At 40.7% G+C, this 15,117-nt stretch overlaps 1 long non-coding RNA gene across 2 annotated transcripts; it reads left to right on the forward strand.

The window, feature by feature from the left end:
• Positions 1 to 4,816: 4,816 nt before the first annotated feature.
• Positions 4,817 to 6,003, forward strand: LOC145550797 (uncharacterized). 2 transcript variants are annotated; one of them, XR_014086573.1, is made up of 2 exons: positions 4,817 to 5,455; positions 5,548 to 6,003. It is a non-coding gene; the product is annotated as an uncharacterized LOC145550797 (long non-coding RNA). The 2 variants fall into 2 exon arrangements; XR_014086574.1 differs by having other exon boundaries at positions 5,551 to 6,003.
• Positions 6,004 to 15,117: the final 9,114 nt, after the last annotated feature.

Consider the following 15,117-nt stretch of genomic DNA (forward strand, 5'->3'; position numbering starts at 1 on the left):
AAGACTTTCTGTAATAAACTACTTACTGCTTTTTAAATTATAGTTAATATGGGGGTGAATTGTTTTGTTATGGAGACTTCTGCAGTTGGAACATTAAGACACGGACAAAGCAACAATTATAATTGATCAAAATTAAGTGTGGCAGTGAATAAAATTTAATAAAACAATTAATTGATCACAGGTGGAATACAACAACTCAAATAGTTACAATATTACTCACTAAGAGATGGAACTGTTGGCCATGATAGAGTTGCATATGGCAACTTTGACAACTTTGCACTGGAGGAAAAGTGCCTATAAAGCTGCTGACTGGTGACGTTGGCTCCTCACAGCATGTTAACATGGAGAACCAAACTCCTCTCCACAGCAGAAACCTGCGTGGACCATGGAGCACTGGCACAACGCCTGCTCAAGGAGTGATGCTCAGGCCAGCAACAACAACGGCTGAGCACAGGAAACGGTCTCCACTGGTTGACGACAGCCTTGGACAAAGGAGCAGCAGCACAGAACCATCATGCAACCAAGGCCAACAGACTGTCCATCAGGAAGATCATAAGATGACCAATTAATTACATAAGTCTTCATTACTACCTCTGAACCTTCCTTAACCTTAATTTGGCAATCTGGAAGTTAATCTAATAGATTATCACTTTGATCATTCCAACGATAGAAATGAATTAAAAATAATTATTGAAAGGAAATTAAATCAATTTTACAAGTTAGCATAAATGCTATTTTTATTCTAATATTTTTTTCTCCCAACTAAGGTTGCTGGTTAACACTTTATCTAAATTGTTCTAAACTAAACTAACATATTCCGTCAATTGAAGGTCATGAGTTCTCCCATGATAAAATAATTTATAACACTATACTCTGCTAAACAGGAGACAGATATTGTTCCTTTAGGAGTGAAAGAAAAAGAATGGAGAAATAACTGGATAGTAAAGGAGTCAGATAATTAAAAGCTCAAGTGAACCTAACAAGGATGAAGTTCCTATCTTAGAGCCAGGATTACTTTCAAGGGGGGTCAGCAGGCTAAAGGTTAGACCAAAATATATTTAATTCTAGGAACGGTGTCTCCATAGGGTTTTTACATTAAACAGTTGATGGTAGAGACAAAACAATTGGTAGAAACCCAGCTATATTCAGTCTTCAATATGGCAATACTACATAAACATCATACTCAAAACAATGCTGAGACACATAAATCGGAAATTGGTTTGAAAATTCATAAATTTATTTGAGCTCTGCAGTAGGTGTTTCATTTGTACCCTTTCATCAACAGACGGAATGTACACTTCAGTTCATTTTTCTCTCTGTATTTTTATTTGAACTCATGTAGAGAACTTGAAATTTGACTCTAAGGTTAAAATATTATGGGTTTCTGTTTGATTGGTCATAAATTGTTTCTGTCACTATGGATAAGTTGTATCTGGCATCAATCTGATTTTGCTATATTGTCAATTACAAACATTTTGTCAGCATTACATTATGGAGAAGAAATGTTTAATATTCTGACCAGGACAACAGATTCAGCCTTAGTATAACAGAGTGAAGACAGGACCAGGGTTTGATTGCATGCTTTGTCTAATCAAAAGCATTAATTGTTTCTGCTTTTAGATCTGTACTTTTAGAAGCTGTAAATCTGTCCTATTCTAGCCACCTTCTCCTGATGGAAGACACCTAAATATCTCCAAAACAGGAGGAGTGAAATCTGGAGAGACGGTATGATGAAACACAAAGTGAAATATGGATAATGTTAATTCTTGATTTAGGTCATCTGAACTGCAGGGTCCTAGAACAGATCTCTCCTGATGTTTGCTATTGAACCTATGCTATTGGACCGAACAAACGTTGGAGTCACTTCTAACACACAGTGTACATTTAATATTATGACAGTTCTTCTTCAAATAGAAGAATTTTTAGTAAATGGGTTGGCAATTAGGTAAGATTACTCTAGTGGAATTAATTTAAAGTTCTCAAGGTAATGTAATTTTAATTCACAAGCACCTTTTCAGCACAAAAGCAAATCCAGAGAGTTTAAGAAGGGTTAACATTTTCTAAGCTGGGGAGGCAAAACATTTCACAGAGGAACGAAATTCAACAAGCTTGCTGAGAGACTAGGTTGAAATTTAAGAAGTAAACTTAAGTTAAAGCTTCTTTTACCTATGGCATAAAATCTACCATGACAACTGAAAGTTAGAGACTATGTAAAAGAGTCAAATGTAGAATAAAACTGCAACAATCTTATTTAATTCCAAATCACGAACCAGTTAAAATTAAATCAATGGGCTTGACATAAGACCTGTATGCGATCTAATAGGAAACAAACTGCTGACAGGCTGAAGTACAACTTTTAAGACAAATTCCTTATATGGCCTTTAATAAATAAATGGACATATTATATTCTAAATGAGTAGCATAGTGTTGAATTGAAGGAGGAATCAGGAGAAGAGATTTTATGACAGTTATGTTATAAGATGTTCAGGGAAAAGTTTCATCACATTTGTAAACTACTTTGAGATCTATCAATAATTGACAGTTGTGGCACTAAAGATAACCTAAATAGTTGATGGATATTGATTAGGACACTTCAATTGATAATTTCCTTTTCCATGGTGGGGTAGTTATGGTCATAGGAGGTATTTTCACAATTTATACCTAGCCATTACATAAGCACTGTGTGTAGAGATGACTCCTGTGATAATGTGAATAATTAAGCTTCACAGCGCTGGATTGAACTAAAGGTATCCAGCATATCTGACCAAACTATGCTTCTACATACATACAAACAACTTAAAGGTTTCTATATCCTTTGAGAGAAGATGGAGGTCTTCCAGAGGAGAAGGGGGTTTCTGATTCCATCTCTTTTTACCTTTGCTTTCTTCCTTGTTCTTTTTCTTGCATGAAAACCCTGATCAATAAATTTAAATAATCCCGAATGTGGTGGGATGGTGTTTCACCCTGCCCCACGCTTTGCGTCGAGTGTGGCCAGAGGCGCGCCACTGATTGGTGGCTGGTGCAGATGCTTTTAAAGCTGGGAAAGTCGCTGCGAAGTGTGGGTGCACTGCAAAAACTAAAATCTTAGTAAGATTAAATATCTTAAATTAAGGAGATTTTTCTTGTTTTCTTTCTGACAAGATAATTTTTCTCACCAAGAGGGATTTATGTTAGAATATTTTTCTTATTTTAAGTGTTTTTGTACTTAATTATCTCAGTAAGATATAAAAGCTTAATATTAAGAAAATATTACTTATTATGAGTAAATATGTGCTAGAATCTAGAATATCAATATTTACCTATCAAACTTCAAGTCTAGAACTTATTTTATATAAGTAAAAATTTCTTATTTCAAGCACAGAAAGCGAAATCACATACTTAATGAAATGTATTCAGATAATTAAAACAGACTGTGTCCAAATAGAATCCTTTGTGTTATTGTCAATGAAAAAAAAAACATGAACTTATATTCTTGTATAAGTTGGCAGAGTGTACTGGAAATTATAATTTAATATTTAAACGGTTGACATTTAACACAACAATTTCAGAGACAATATCAGTTTATATATCAAGATAATTCTTGGCATGTTTCCGTCTGCTGTGGACCTTAATCTGATCTTCTTGATGCAAGATGTGGGACCTCTTACTGACATGTCATGAAATTTCTATTGATGTGTGATTTGAAATGGCTGGTATTCCACACAATGAGATTAGAATCAACAATATTGATTAGCTCAATGTCATGATAAATATTTTAACTTTTGGTTTATAAAGTAAGAATTTGAAATATAAGTTACTAATATTAGTTTGAACAATATTTTATTCATCATGTTTGTAACCCCTTTTATGACATCATACAATCCAAATGGGAAAGCGCCCAAAATGTCAGTGAGATAGTATTAATGTTCGATACAACAGATTTTCTTTCCGATCCAATACCGAGTAAACTTTAAGCTGGTATTGGCAATACAGATCCCATACTTGTGCAAAGACAGTTAGTTTGTTTCTTAATTAAATAAAAAATAAATGTAATCCATATCTTGGCTTCATAAAAAGAACACAATGCACTCTGATGCACTCATTTTAAACTCAGAAGTATATTGAGAACAATCTCGTTTACTATAAGCTATTTAACTCAGCAGAAATATACAAAACATGTGAAAATGGAGTTGCAAACTAAAAAAAACAAAATTAGTAAAGTAATAACCCTACTAAATAGACTGCTCAAAAAAATAAAGGGAACGTGTTCACTTAAGTGTCTAAGTGTTCCCTTTATTTTTTTTTAGCAGTGTACATCATTGTTTAATTATTAAAACTACTATAAAATGGCAGCTGAAATAGCTCCGTGTCACTTTTTTTTATAATCTGTCAACATGTCCATTTCTGAGTGAGTGAGCGTCAGCAGCACGCTGCGCTTGGGCATTACGTCCTTACACATTACATACTTACCAGGCGGAAGAAAAAGTAGTTCCCATTAACAACGTTTCATTTAGGCAAGATCTCAATAATTTTGTTACTTTCTAACTTGCTCTTGGTAATCTACATTATCTCAAATTACTAAAGTGTTGAAAGTATTGATCCTTGGATCTGAAAATAGATTTTAAAGAATTAAGTTCTGGTATCGAAAGAATCGATATTTCAGTATCAATCCGCACATCACTAACGGCAACGCCAGAGATCATTTAACTGCCCTCATTAACGGTTAATTCAGTTGTAACAGCCTAACTAAGCTTTTATCTACTGTACTTTTATAAGATTTTCTTTTGGCAAATTTCTAATCTCGGTTGGACATGGATGAAGATGGAGGACATTTTACGTGTATAGACCCTACAGCTGCTGTACTCAGAGGTAAGTTTAAAGTTGTCTGTCTTTCTAAGATAAGCTAACTGAAGCTAGTTAGCATGTCGTGATATGCCAATTTTCATCCGCGGTTAAAGAGCCGCTCTTGTGAATATGAGCTTTGAACAGTTATTAACCACAATAGCTGTGGCTTAAAAATAATATCGACACGGGTTCATGGTAGCTTCCGTTTTTTAACATGGCTAAGGTGGCTTCTCATTCCTAGCTTCTGATTCGGGAAATGGTTAAAGGGTAATTCCGCCTAGTATTTCACTAACTTTGAGGGTGTTTTATGTGCTGTAATTAAAAAACTTAAATGCAATGAGTCTACAAGGTTAGATATTCCACACTGTTACCAGGATATTTTAAACACTATTTTTAATTAGTGAATTTAAGTAGTCCTTGTTTGATTTAATTAAAATAACTTTCTTGCCATCTTGAATTCATGTAATATTGTAATTGAGCACATGAACTAAAATAAGACTTGTTTTATTTTTCAAGTAAACCAAACTGTTGCCATGGTGAAGCCTATGCCAGACACGTCTCCAATCACGTATTGCACCATCTACAAGAAACTTTGGGAAATGCAAGTGACGGCATCCTTCACATTCTTGAGGTAAGAAATTTATGATACTGATTCATCATTACACTGATTAGTCCCTAAAACGTGGTTGTTTTGTGATTGTTTTCTGTCTGTGCTCCCATTAGCAGATGACCCAACAACTTCAATCAAGACCACTTTTCAGCTCTGTGGTGATCGTGAAACCAACTTTCTACTGGCCATTGGAACCATGCCTGCCCTGATCTTCTGAAAGGAGGACATCACAGCTACTACACCTTTCAGCATCCGTGTGTGTGGCCACTCCTCTCTGTGCTGCTGACAGATGTCTTGAGAACAGCGTCTGTAACTGAGGCAAGACTTCCACATATAAAAGGCTATGGCTTATTGGAAGAAGTTCCAAGATTTTTTTTTGCTTTGGACAATTTGGTTTGCTTGACTCTTAGGGCATCTTATGAGTGCGGCAGATGTGTCAGATCTTCATTGTTCTGTCATTTTACAGGATTGTTTCAGAATCAGATGCCCATCCAGACTTTATTCTGACCAGTAGTCATGTTTTATTGTGCTTATGTGAAACTTAAACGTAATAAATATGTTAAAAGTAATTGAACTCATGTCTTCATTTCAGCAAGCCAATAACATCTCTTGTTCCAGTATTCACAGGATCAATTTTTGTATTTTTGTCTTAGCATAAGAACCTTGAGTAAGGCTATGACAAAATATATATTTTAATCCTATGCAACAATAAAAATAAACTAGATTTAGGTTTATCACTGCAAAAAGTCCCCTTTCAAAAACAAGAAAAAGAAGTACAAAAATAGGGTATAATTTTCTTAAAATAAGAAAAATTATCTGCCAACAGAACAAGAAAATTTATCTCGTCAAGATTTTCTAAAACAAGAAAAAATATCTGACCAAGATAAACCTACAATATCTTAAAATTAGTGTATTTGTACTTAAAACAAGCCAATTTTACTAATATAACTAGAATATATGAGATTTATTTTCTTAATACATAGAACATTTTCTTCAAATAAGAAATTTTACGCTATTTCAAGAAATTCAGTGTCGAGTAACATTTTCTTTACTTGAGATAATTTTTCTTAAAATAAGTTAATATATCTTACTCGTATAAGTAAAATTGGCTTGTTTTAAGTAAAAATACACTAATTTAAGATATTGTAGGTTTATCTTGGTTAGATATTTTTTCTTGTTTTAGAAAATCTTGACAAGATAAATTTTCTTGTTCTGTTGGCAGATAATTTTTCTTATTTAAGAAATTGAACCTTATTTTTGTACTTTTTTTCTTGTTTTTGAAAGGGACTTTTTGCAGTGTGCCCTTGTTTCCTCCACTGTCTGCACAATTGGCGGCTACATGTTGGCGGTGTTTGATGAGCTCATCTGATGTTGTAAGTGCCATTTTTCTGCTATCCGGGGCTGGGATCGTGGTTGGTTTTGGGTGCTACACCTGTCGTGCGTTTCCGCAGTGCGGCTCTGCTGGCGTTGCCGGCCGCGGCTGGAGGTTGTGGTGGTGTGTGGCTTCTGTCTAGCCCTCGTCTGCTGATCTGCTCCCTCCTGGTGTAGGCTGTGTCTCCATCCCTGGGTAAGCTACCTGCCATTTAGTTCTGGATTATTTTATTTTGTACTTAGCATTAATGGGTTTCTGTTTCAGGCAACTGAGTGTTGGGAGCTGCAGTGCTTTGGACGCTCTGCTGCTTTGTCTTATCACTGTTTGTTCTGGCCGCTCTCCGCTGAGCCTGTTGTGGATTGGGCAGGCTGGTGGGCGGGGCATTACTCCTCTGGCCCCCATAGAAAGGCACTTGGAGAGACGACGACAACTTGTTCCATCATTTGAAGTATTTTCTTTTACCGTTTGTTGAAGTATTCATTTGTTTCTGTTGAGTGCTGTTTCTTTGTGTTGCATGTTCTTTTGTTTTCTTGCTTTATTTTGTTGCATTTGCATGGTTTGCTTGTTTCTTGGAACAACCTCATCTTGTCTGTCACTACTTGTGTGTTCCCTTTTTCTTTGGTTCCGGCGACCAAGTAGTGAGCCCGATGCCTTGGATTTTAAAAGAAGTGTTTTAAAAAGAACTTTTAGAAAATTGTTTAATAAAGTATTGTACACTGTTAAATCTGTGTTCTGGTGTGTCTTGTTACTTTTTTAGAAATATCTCCACCTGCTGGTCACATTTGGCGTTGTTGGCAGGATTCACCATTGAACACAGATTTTTTTGGGGGGGTTTTGTATGCGTGTTTCAGGTTTTAAATTTTTGTGGTTTTATTCATGTATGGTGTGGTAAGACAAAGCAGCAGTAGCTACCCAAAGGAAAACTTACCTGTGGTCTCAAGATTTATTTTTTTTTCCTGTTTCTGTTTTTTTCCTTTTCTTTTGGTAGTCTTCCCCTGCAGGCATGGAGGTGGCACAGCGGCCAGTGGATGGAGTGGGTCGGCAGGAGGCGGCGGCTGGGGGTTTGCCGGGCGCCTCTGCTTCCCCGGCTGTGGCCGGTGGTGTCATGCCTGCTGGCGCTGTGGTTGCTGAGCGGTTGGTGGCTGTGCCCGGGGAACGACGGCGCCCCGTGTTCGGTGGTAGGACTGGCGCTGGGATCAGTGAGTGGATTGATGAGGCCCAATTGTGTGTTCGGGCCCGCCAATTGTCAGTGGTAGACGAGGCTTTCTTTCTCTTCGATTACTTAGAGGGGGAGGCCAGAGAGGAAATAAGGTACCACACCAGTACAGGGAGGAATGACAAAGCTAATGTTGTTCAAGGGAAAACTAGTACTCCCTGAGCTGTTGGGTTACAGCTCAGGTGGGGAAATGGCAGGCTTGCAACTAGCAGCTGCGTCAAAATTGTTGGCATCTCGTAGAGTCTGAGGTTATTATGGGCGGTATCTCTGTGATTTGTTTGGTAGACACTGGGTCCATAGTGTCGACAATCAACGAGAGCTGTTTCTAGGGATATTTTGCATTACTGGGCCGTGATTGCCTTCAGTAATGCCAATGGTTGCGGCTCGGGGCAGCCAATGGTCTTTTCCCCCCATATGTTGGCTAGAGGTGTCAATTTCTGTGGGTGTTCAAGGGAAAATTAGCACTCACTGAGCTGTTGGGTTACAGCTCAGGTGGGGAAATAGCAGGCTCGCAACTGGTGGCCGCGTCAAAGTTGTTGGCATCTCGTAGAGTCTGAGGTTATTATGGGCGGTATCTCTGTGATTTGTCTGGTAGACACTGGGTCCATAGTGTCGACAATCAACGAGAGCTGTTTTTAGGGATATTCTGCATTACTGGGCCGTGATTGCCTTCAGTAATGTCAAAGGTTGCGGCTCGGGGCAGCCTATGGTCTTTCCCTCCCATATGTCGGCTAGAGGTGTCAATTTTTGTGACAGTGTTTCCACATTGTGAGATCCTGGTGGGTGAAGGATCCCACCAATGGGGGTTTCTCTGTTCCTGGCATTTGGCGTATGCGCTGAATTATGTTCATTTTAACAGTCTGCCGTCTATAGTCCTTGGGGTTGAAGTGTGCAGGTTCATCGTCGGGGCGACGATGCAACACCAGGGGTAGAATGTGGTGGGATGGTGTTTCACCCTCCCCCACGCTTTGCGTCGGGTGTGGCGAGAGGCGCGCCACTGATTGGTGGGTGGGGCAGATGCCTTTAAAGCTGGGTAAGTCGCTGCGAGGTGTGTGTGCCCTTGTTTCCTCCACTGTCTGCACAATTGGCGGCTACATGTTGGCGGTGTTTGATGAGCTCGTCTGATGTTGTAAGTGCCATTTTTCTGCTATCCGGGGCTGGGATCGTGGTTGGTTTTTGGGTGCTACACCTGTCGTGCGTTTCCGCAGTGCGGCTCTGCTGGCGTTGCCGGCCGCGGCTGGAGGTTGTGGTGGTGTGTGGCTTCTGTCTAGCCCTCGTCTGCTGATCTGCTCCCTCCTGGTGTAGGCTGTGTCTCCATCCCTGGGTAAGCTACCTGCCATTTAGTTCTGGATTATTTTATTTTGTACTTAGCATTAATGGGTTTTCTGTTTCAGGCAACTGAGTGTTGGGAGCTGCAGTGCTTTGGACGCTCTGCTGCTTTGTCTTATCACTGTTTGTTCTGGCCGCTCTCCGCTGAGCCTGTTGTGGATTGGGCAGGCTGGTGGGCGGGGCATTACTCCTCTGGCCCCCATAGAAAGGCACTTGGAGAGACGACGACAACTTGTTCCATCATTTGAAGTATTTTCTTTTACCGTTTGTTGAAGTATTCATTTGTTTCTGTTGAGTGCTGTTTCTTTGTGTTGCATGTTCTTTTGTTTTCTTGCTTTATTTTATTGCATTTGCATGGTTTGCTTGTTTTCTTGGAACAACCTCATCTTGTCTGTCACTACTTGTGTGTTCCCTTTTCTTTGGTTCCGGCGACCAAGTAGTGAGCCCGATGCCTTGGATTTTAAAAGAAGTGTTTTAAAAAGAACTTTTAGAAAATTGTTTAATAAAGTATTGTACACTGTTAAATCTGTGTTCTGGTGTGTCTTGTTACTTTTTTTTTTAGAGATCTCCACCTGCTGGTCACACATACATAACTCAATTCCATTTAATGTATATTCCCATCAGAACTATGTTTCAGGAACTGCAATCAGGTAGGGCTGTTTGCCCAGGACAATGGCTGAATCTGGGTACTGGCTGAGTGAGTTGAAGCAACAATATCCTTTGAGTTGAGAATTGATAATTCATAATTGTTACATCCTTCATGAAATGTTCCTCAAGGTTGTGATTGTAACTGTGACGTTGTTTTGAAAGTTATTTTATTGATGTGTTTATATTTCTTTTGTTATTTTACGTCTCGATGGAGTCGTGGTTCCTGGGCAACCATGGACTGTGAACAAGCGGACTGTGATAACTGGGGAACTGACACCGTTAGGTTGCAAAGGTGATGTCATTATTATGCATCTAGATGGATAATTTGATTCTGTTGTGACATGATTCGGTTCAACCACATTGGCTATTGTGTGTACTGTTTTCTTTTATCAAATTCCCTTATTGTATTGTCACAGGTTACTCAATTCTGATTTATGATGGTCTTTCGCTGTGTGTTGGTGGGGAGGAATGTTGAGGTGGTAATAATATGACTTGGACAGTATGTTAAATGAAATGTATATGGAAGGTCATCATGCGCAGGTCACATGTGAGTTATTAATAGGACTTTAGAATCCAATAAGGAGCATCAAGGATTCTCCATGCAAGCAATGAAGACCTTTAATTGGAACATGTTGTACTATAAGATACTGCTCAGTTTTCCTGTCTTCTCAGGGCAACCAGAGTGACTGGCGGTTCAGGGACCCTATGTATGTTGGACTCAGAGACTCATGGACATGAGAATTTGTTGGCGCCCTGAACCGGGACAGTGAGAAGGCAGAGTAATAAAATCAAAGAAACATCAAACCGGAACAACAAATTGCATCTGCGACCGAGGACAGGAACTGTACTACACAACGCTGCACCACATCGCTGCTGAGAAGTCAAGCCTTACTACTACTTGGTTCAAACCAAGCCGATTGTCCTATGATGGTGTTTGAGCAGAAATCATTGTGGGTACCATGGTCATTGATTTCATTGGTGCCTGAGGGTGGTTGCCTAGAGGGCCATAGGATAATTTTTTCCCTCGGATGAAAGGATTGTCATAGAGGGTTTTTCGATCCTATATCAATGAAACCTATGACCATGGGAGAGCAATGCCATACGAATTAACTAGAAAATAAGTGTACTTATTTTAGGGGGGAATGTTGAGGAATATAATTATGTTAATAGTTAAAAGTTGTGTTAATTCACATTAAGATATGTTTTACTGAAAAGGAATGTGTTATGTTGTGCTGGTTCAACACCAAATAAGGTGTTGTACGAGACATCCAGGCAGGCAAGGGACTCAGCCAGAGTCTCTGTTTGGACAGATAAGAACTAACAATCTGACTAATGGTCCTCTGAGGGAGCAGATTTAACTTCCACGAGGTCGGCCCAGAATTCTCGGAACTTCCAACACACACTCAATGTAAAACAGAGCCAGAAGCAAGATTCAGAACGCCATTGGTCAGATGGTTTCCAATACACAACAGCAGACTGAAAGCGGTATAAATGCTCGAAGCCAGAAGCAGAAGACAAGACATTTTGGATTCTGAGACGATGAAATGAGATGATGAAAATGTAATATGTGATTCCGCAGATGTGCATTAAATGTCTTCCTGGTTGTCAGTGAGCCGGAGAGAATGGAGTTTGTGTATCGTCTCTTAATTCATGAGTTTAGCACCTTTGAATTCCTCCATAAGCCATGGTCCAAACTCAACAGGAAGTCGGCCATTTTGGATCAAAGCCGCCATTTGCTGTTTTCAGAGACGTCATATTTGATCGAACTCCTCTTACAGCGTTTGACATACAGACTTCAAACTCAGTAAGCAGAGAGTTCAGACATTAAAGGTCTAAAGTTATCACAGGAATTTTGTATTTCAAAGCATATGGGCGTGGCTAAGTGCCAAACTTTGACTATTTGCCATAAAACATCAAAGTGACATAACTTCCACATAAAAGGTCATAGCTGCTTCAGACTTCCTATGTCTCACTACTGACCAACCCTCATTACATTCTCATGGTCAGATGATGACGTAACATTGGCTCCGCCCACTTTTGACTGGAAGTTACCTGTTTCTTCTACTGTATGTCTTATTTTTACTGAGTAATACATATGGAATTAATCTTCTACCACCTGACATAATATGACCTGATGATGAACTGTGATGATGAACTCTGACTCATGGGGGCGTGGCCAACTGGCTGTCCTTCGCCATATGCATAAAATTGTCTCTGAATCAAACACGCATCTTCCGATTGGAACCAAACTGGATACGTTTGACCTGTGTTCAATGCTAAAGAGCCCATCAGGTTTGAATTGTGATTTTACTCTACAGCGCCCCCTAGATTATCCCATCACCAATATCTCCTCTCTACATCGACCGATCTGCACTAAATCTGTGGTGTGTCGCCAGGGAATCATGCGAAAGTCAACGGTGCGAACTGCCAGGCGGACGCGCGCCTCATCTCTGTGAAAGGCTACGCGGTGGCAGCGGGCGGTGGTGCTGGATCCCCCGGTGGCTATAGCCGGAGCGGCGCTTGGCTGCTCGGGCCGCTTGAGGCTCCGCGGAGCTTTAATTAGGCCCGAGCAGCTAAGCGCTGCGAAGGCCTATTGTTTTTCAAATGTTTATTTATTTTTTAGGCCCGAGCAGCTAAGCGCTGCGAAGGTCTATTGTAATCGTGCTGTAAATTTTTATTATTAGGCCCGAGCAGCTAAGCGCTGCAAAGGCCTATTGTTTTTCAAATGTTTATTATTATTTTTAGGCCCGAGCAGCTAAGCGCTGCGAAGGCCTATTGTAATTGTGCTGTTTATTATTAGGCCCGAGCAGCTAAGCGCTGCGAATTAGGCCCGAGCAGCTAAGCGCTGCGAAGGCCTATTGTAATCGTGCTGTAAATTATTAGGCCCGAGCAGCTAAGCGCTGCGAAGGCCTATGTAATCGCGCTGTTTCTTATTATTAGGCCCGAGCAGCTAAGCGCTGCGAATTAGGCCCGAGCAGCTAAGCGCAGCAAAGGCCTATTGTAATCGTGCTGTAAATTATTAGGCCCGAGCAGCTAAGCGCTGCGAAGGCCTTGTGTAATTGTGCTGTAAATTATTATTAGGCCTGAGCAGCTAAGCGCTGCGAATTAGGCCCGAGCAGCTAAGCGCTGCCTTTTGTAAGGCCTATTGTAATCGTGCTGTAAATTATTAGGCCCGAGCAGCTAAGCGCTGCGAAGGCCTATTGTAATCGTGCTGTAAATTATTAGGCCCGAGCAGCTAAGCGCTGCGAATTAGGCCCGAGCAGCTAAGCGCTGCGAAGGCCTATTGTAATCGTGCTGTAAATTATTAGCCCGAGCAGCTAAGCGCTGCGAAGGCCTATTGTAATCGTGCTGTTTCTTATTATTAGGCCCGAGCAGCTAAGCGCTGCGAAGGCCTATTGTAATGTTTATTATTAGGCCCGAGCAGCTAAGCGCTGCGAATTAGGCCCGAGCAGCTAAGCGCTGCGAAGGCCTATTGTAATCGTGCTGTTTATTATTATTAGGCCCGAGCAGCTAAGCGCTGCGAAGGCCTATTGTAATCGTGCTGTAAATTATTAGGCCCGAGCAGCTAAGCGCTGCGAAGGCCTATTGTAATCGTGCTGTTTATTATTAGGCCCGAGCAGCTAAGCGCTGCGAAGGCCTATTGTAATCGTGCTGTAAATTATTAGGCCCGAGCAGCTAAGCGCTGCGAATTAGGCCCGAGCAGCTAAGCGCTGCGAAGGCCTATTGTAATCGTGCTGTTTATTATTATTATTAGGCCCGAGCAGCTAAGCGCTGCGAAGGCCTATTGTAATCGTGCTGTTTATTATGATTCTAACGTAAAATAAATTGGCTTTTTGGGGGCTTTATCATATTCAAAAACTCACCTAACTTGGCGGGCGCATAGAGCCTGGTGAAAATTTACGTATTTTAAGGTCGTCGGAAATATCGCACAAGAAACTGCTCAAGGGCGCCCCCTAGCAACGTTCAAAAGACCCTTTTCTATTCACTTACTTTATCGTACAGACTTGAAATTCGGTACAGTTGTAGAGCTCCCCAAGACCCTCAGAATTTACAATTAATGTCATAGTGCAAGTATCCCAGGAAGTCGGCCATTTTGGATTGAAGTTCCGATTTTGCCCCCATTTTGGCCGTTTACAGACGTCGTATTTGATCGAACTCCTCCTAGGGATATCGATCGATCGGCTTCAAACTCGGTCAGATCGTTCATAAGGCATGGCCGATTCAAAGTTATCAAATTCGTGAGTTTTCGAGCATGCTGAAGGGGTCGTACCAGGGGTCAAAGTTCACCGACTCACCAGAATGTAATAAACTGTTATATCTCTTACAAATAAACTCACAAAGCCACCAAACTTTCTGTGTGTGATCACCTTTGGATGACCTACGACACCCAGTTGTGAAATTTTGAGATTACCTAAGCCACGCCCCCTTAGAACAGGAAGTGTCATGTTTTACTGCGAACGTTCACTATCTGACCCCTTTGACCTAATCAACATGAAACTGTGTCCACAGACAGAAGACATGTTGGTGTGTCAGGGTGTCCAACCCCGTTTGGTTTGGATGCAGCAGGTGGGCGTGGCGGCGTGGCGAAGTGACCTTTAACGCCGTCTCCTTACGTTTGGCCTTGAATTCCACAGTTTAAAGCCCAGCTGCACCAAACTCACTAGGTTTGATCCTTGTGGGCCCCTCGACAGGAATCCAGTGTTATTTTTTGTGGGCGTGGCCTAATGTCTCAACAGCGCCCCCTTGAAGATTTTAAATAATCAGCCCCAAGCCATTCTTTAACCTAGAATTATGAAACTTGGTACACTTGTGTATCGTGTCAGGACCTACAAAAAAGCCTCTTGGAGCCATGGTCCAAACCCAACAGAAAGTCGGCCATTTTGGATTAAATTCGCCATATGCTGTTTTTCACAGACGTCGTATTTGATCGAACTCCTCCTACAGCGTTTGACATACAGACTTCAAACTCAGTCAGCGGAGAGTTCAGACATTAAAGGTCTAAAGTTATCACAGGAATTTTTGTATGTCAAAGCATGTGGGCGTGGCTAAGTGCAAAACTTTGACTATTCGCCATAAAACATCAAAGTGACATAACTTCCACATACAAGGTCACAGCTG

Source organism: Poecilia reticulata, unplaced genomic scaffold, assembly GCF_904066995.2.
Source record: "Poecilia reticulata unplaced genomic scaffold, P_reticulata-male-v2 Scaffold_171, whole genome shotgun sequence".
Lineage (NCBI taxonomy): Eukaryota > Metazoa > Chordata > Actinopteri > Cyprinodontiformes > Poeciliidae > Poecilia > Poecilia reticulata.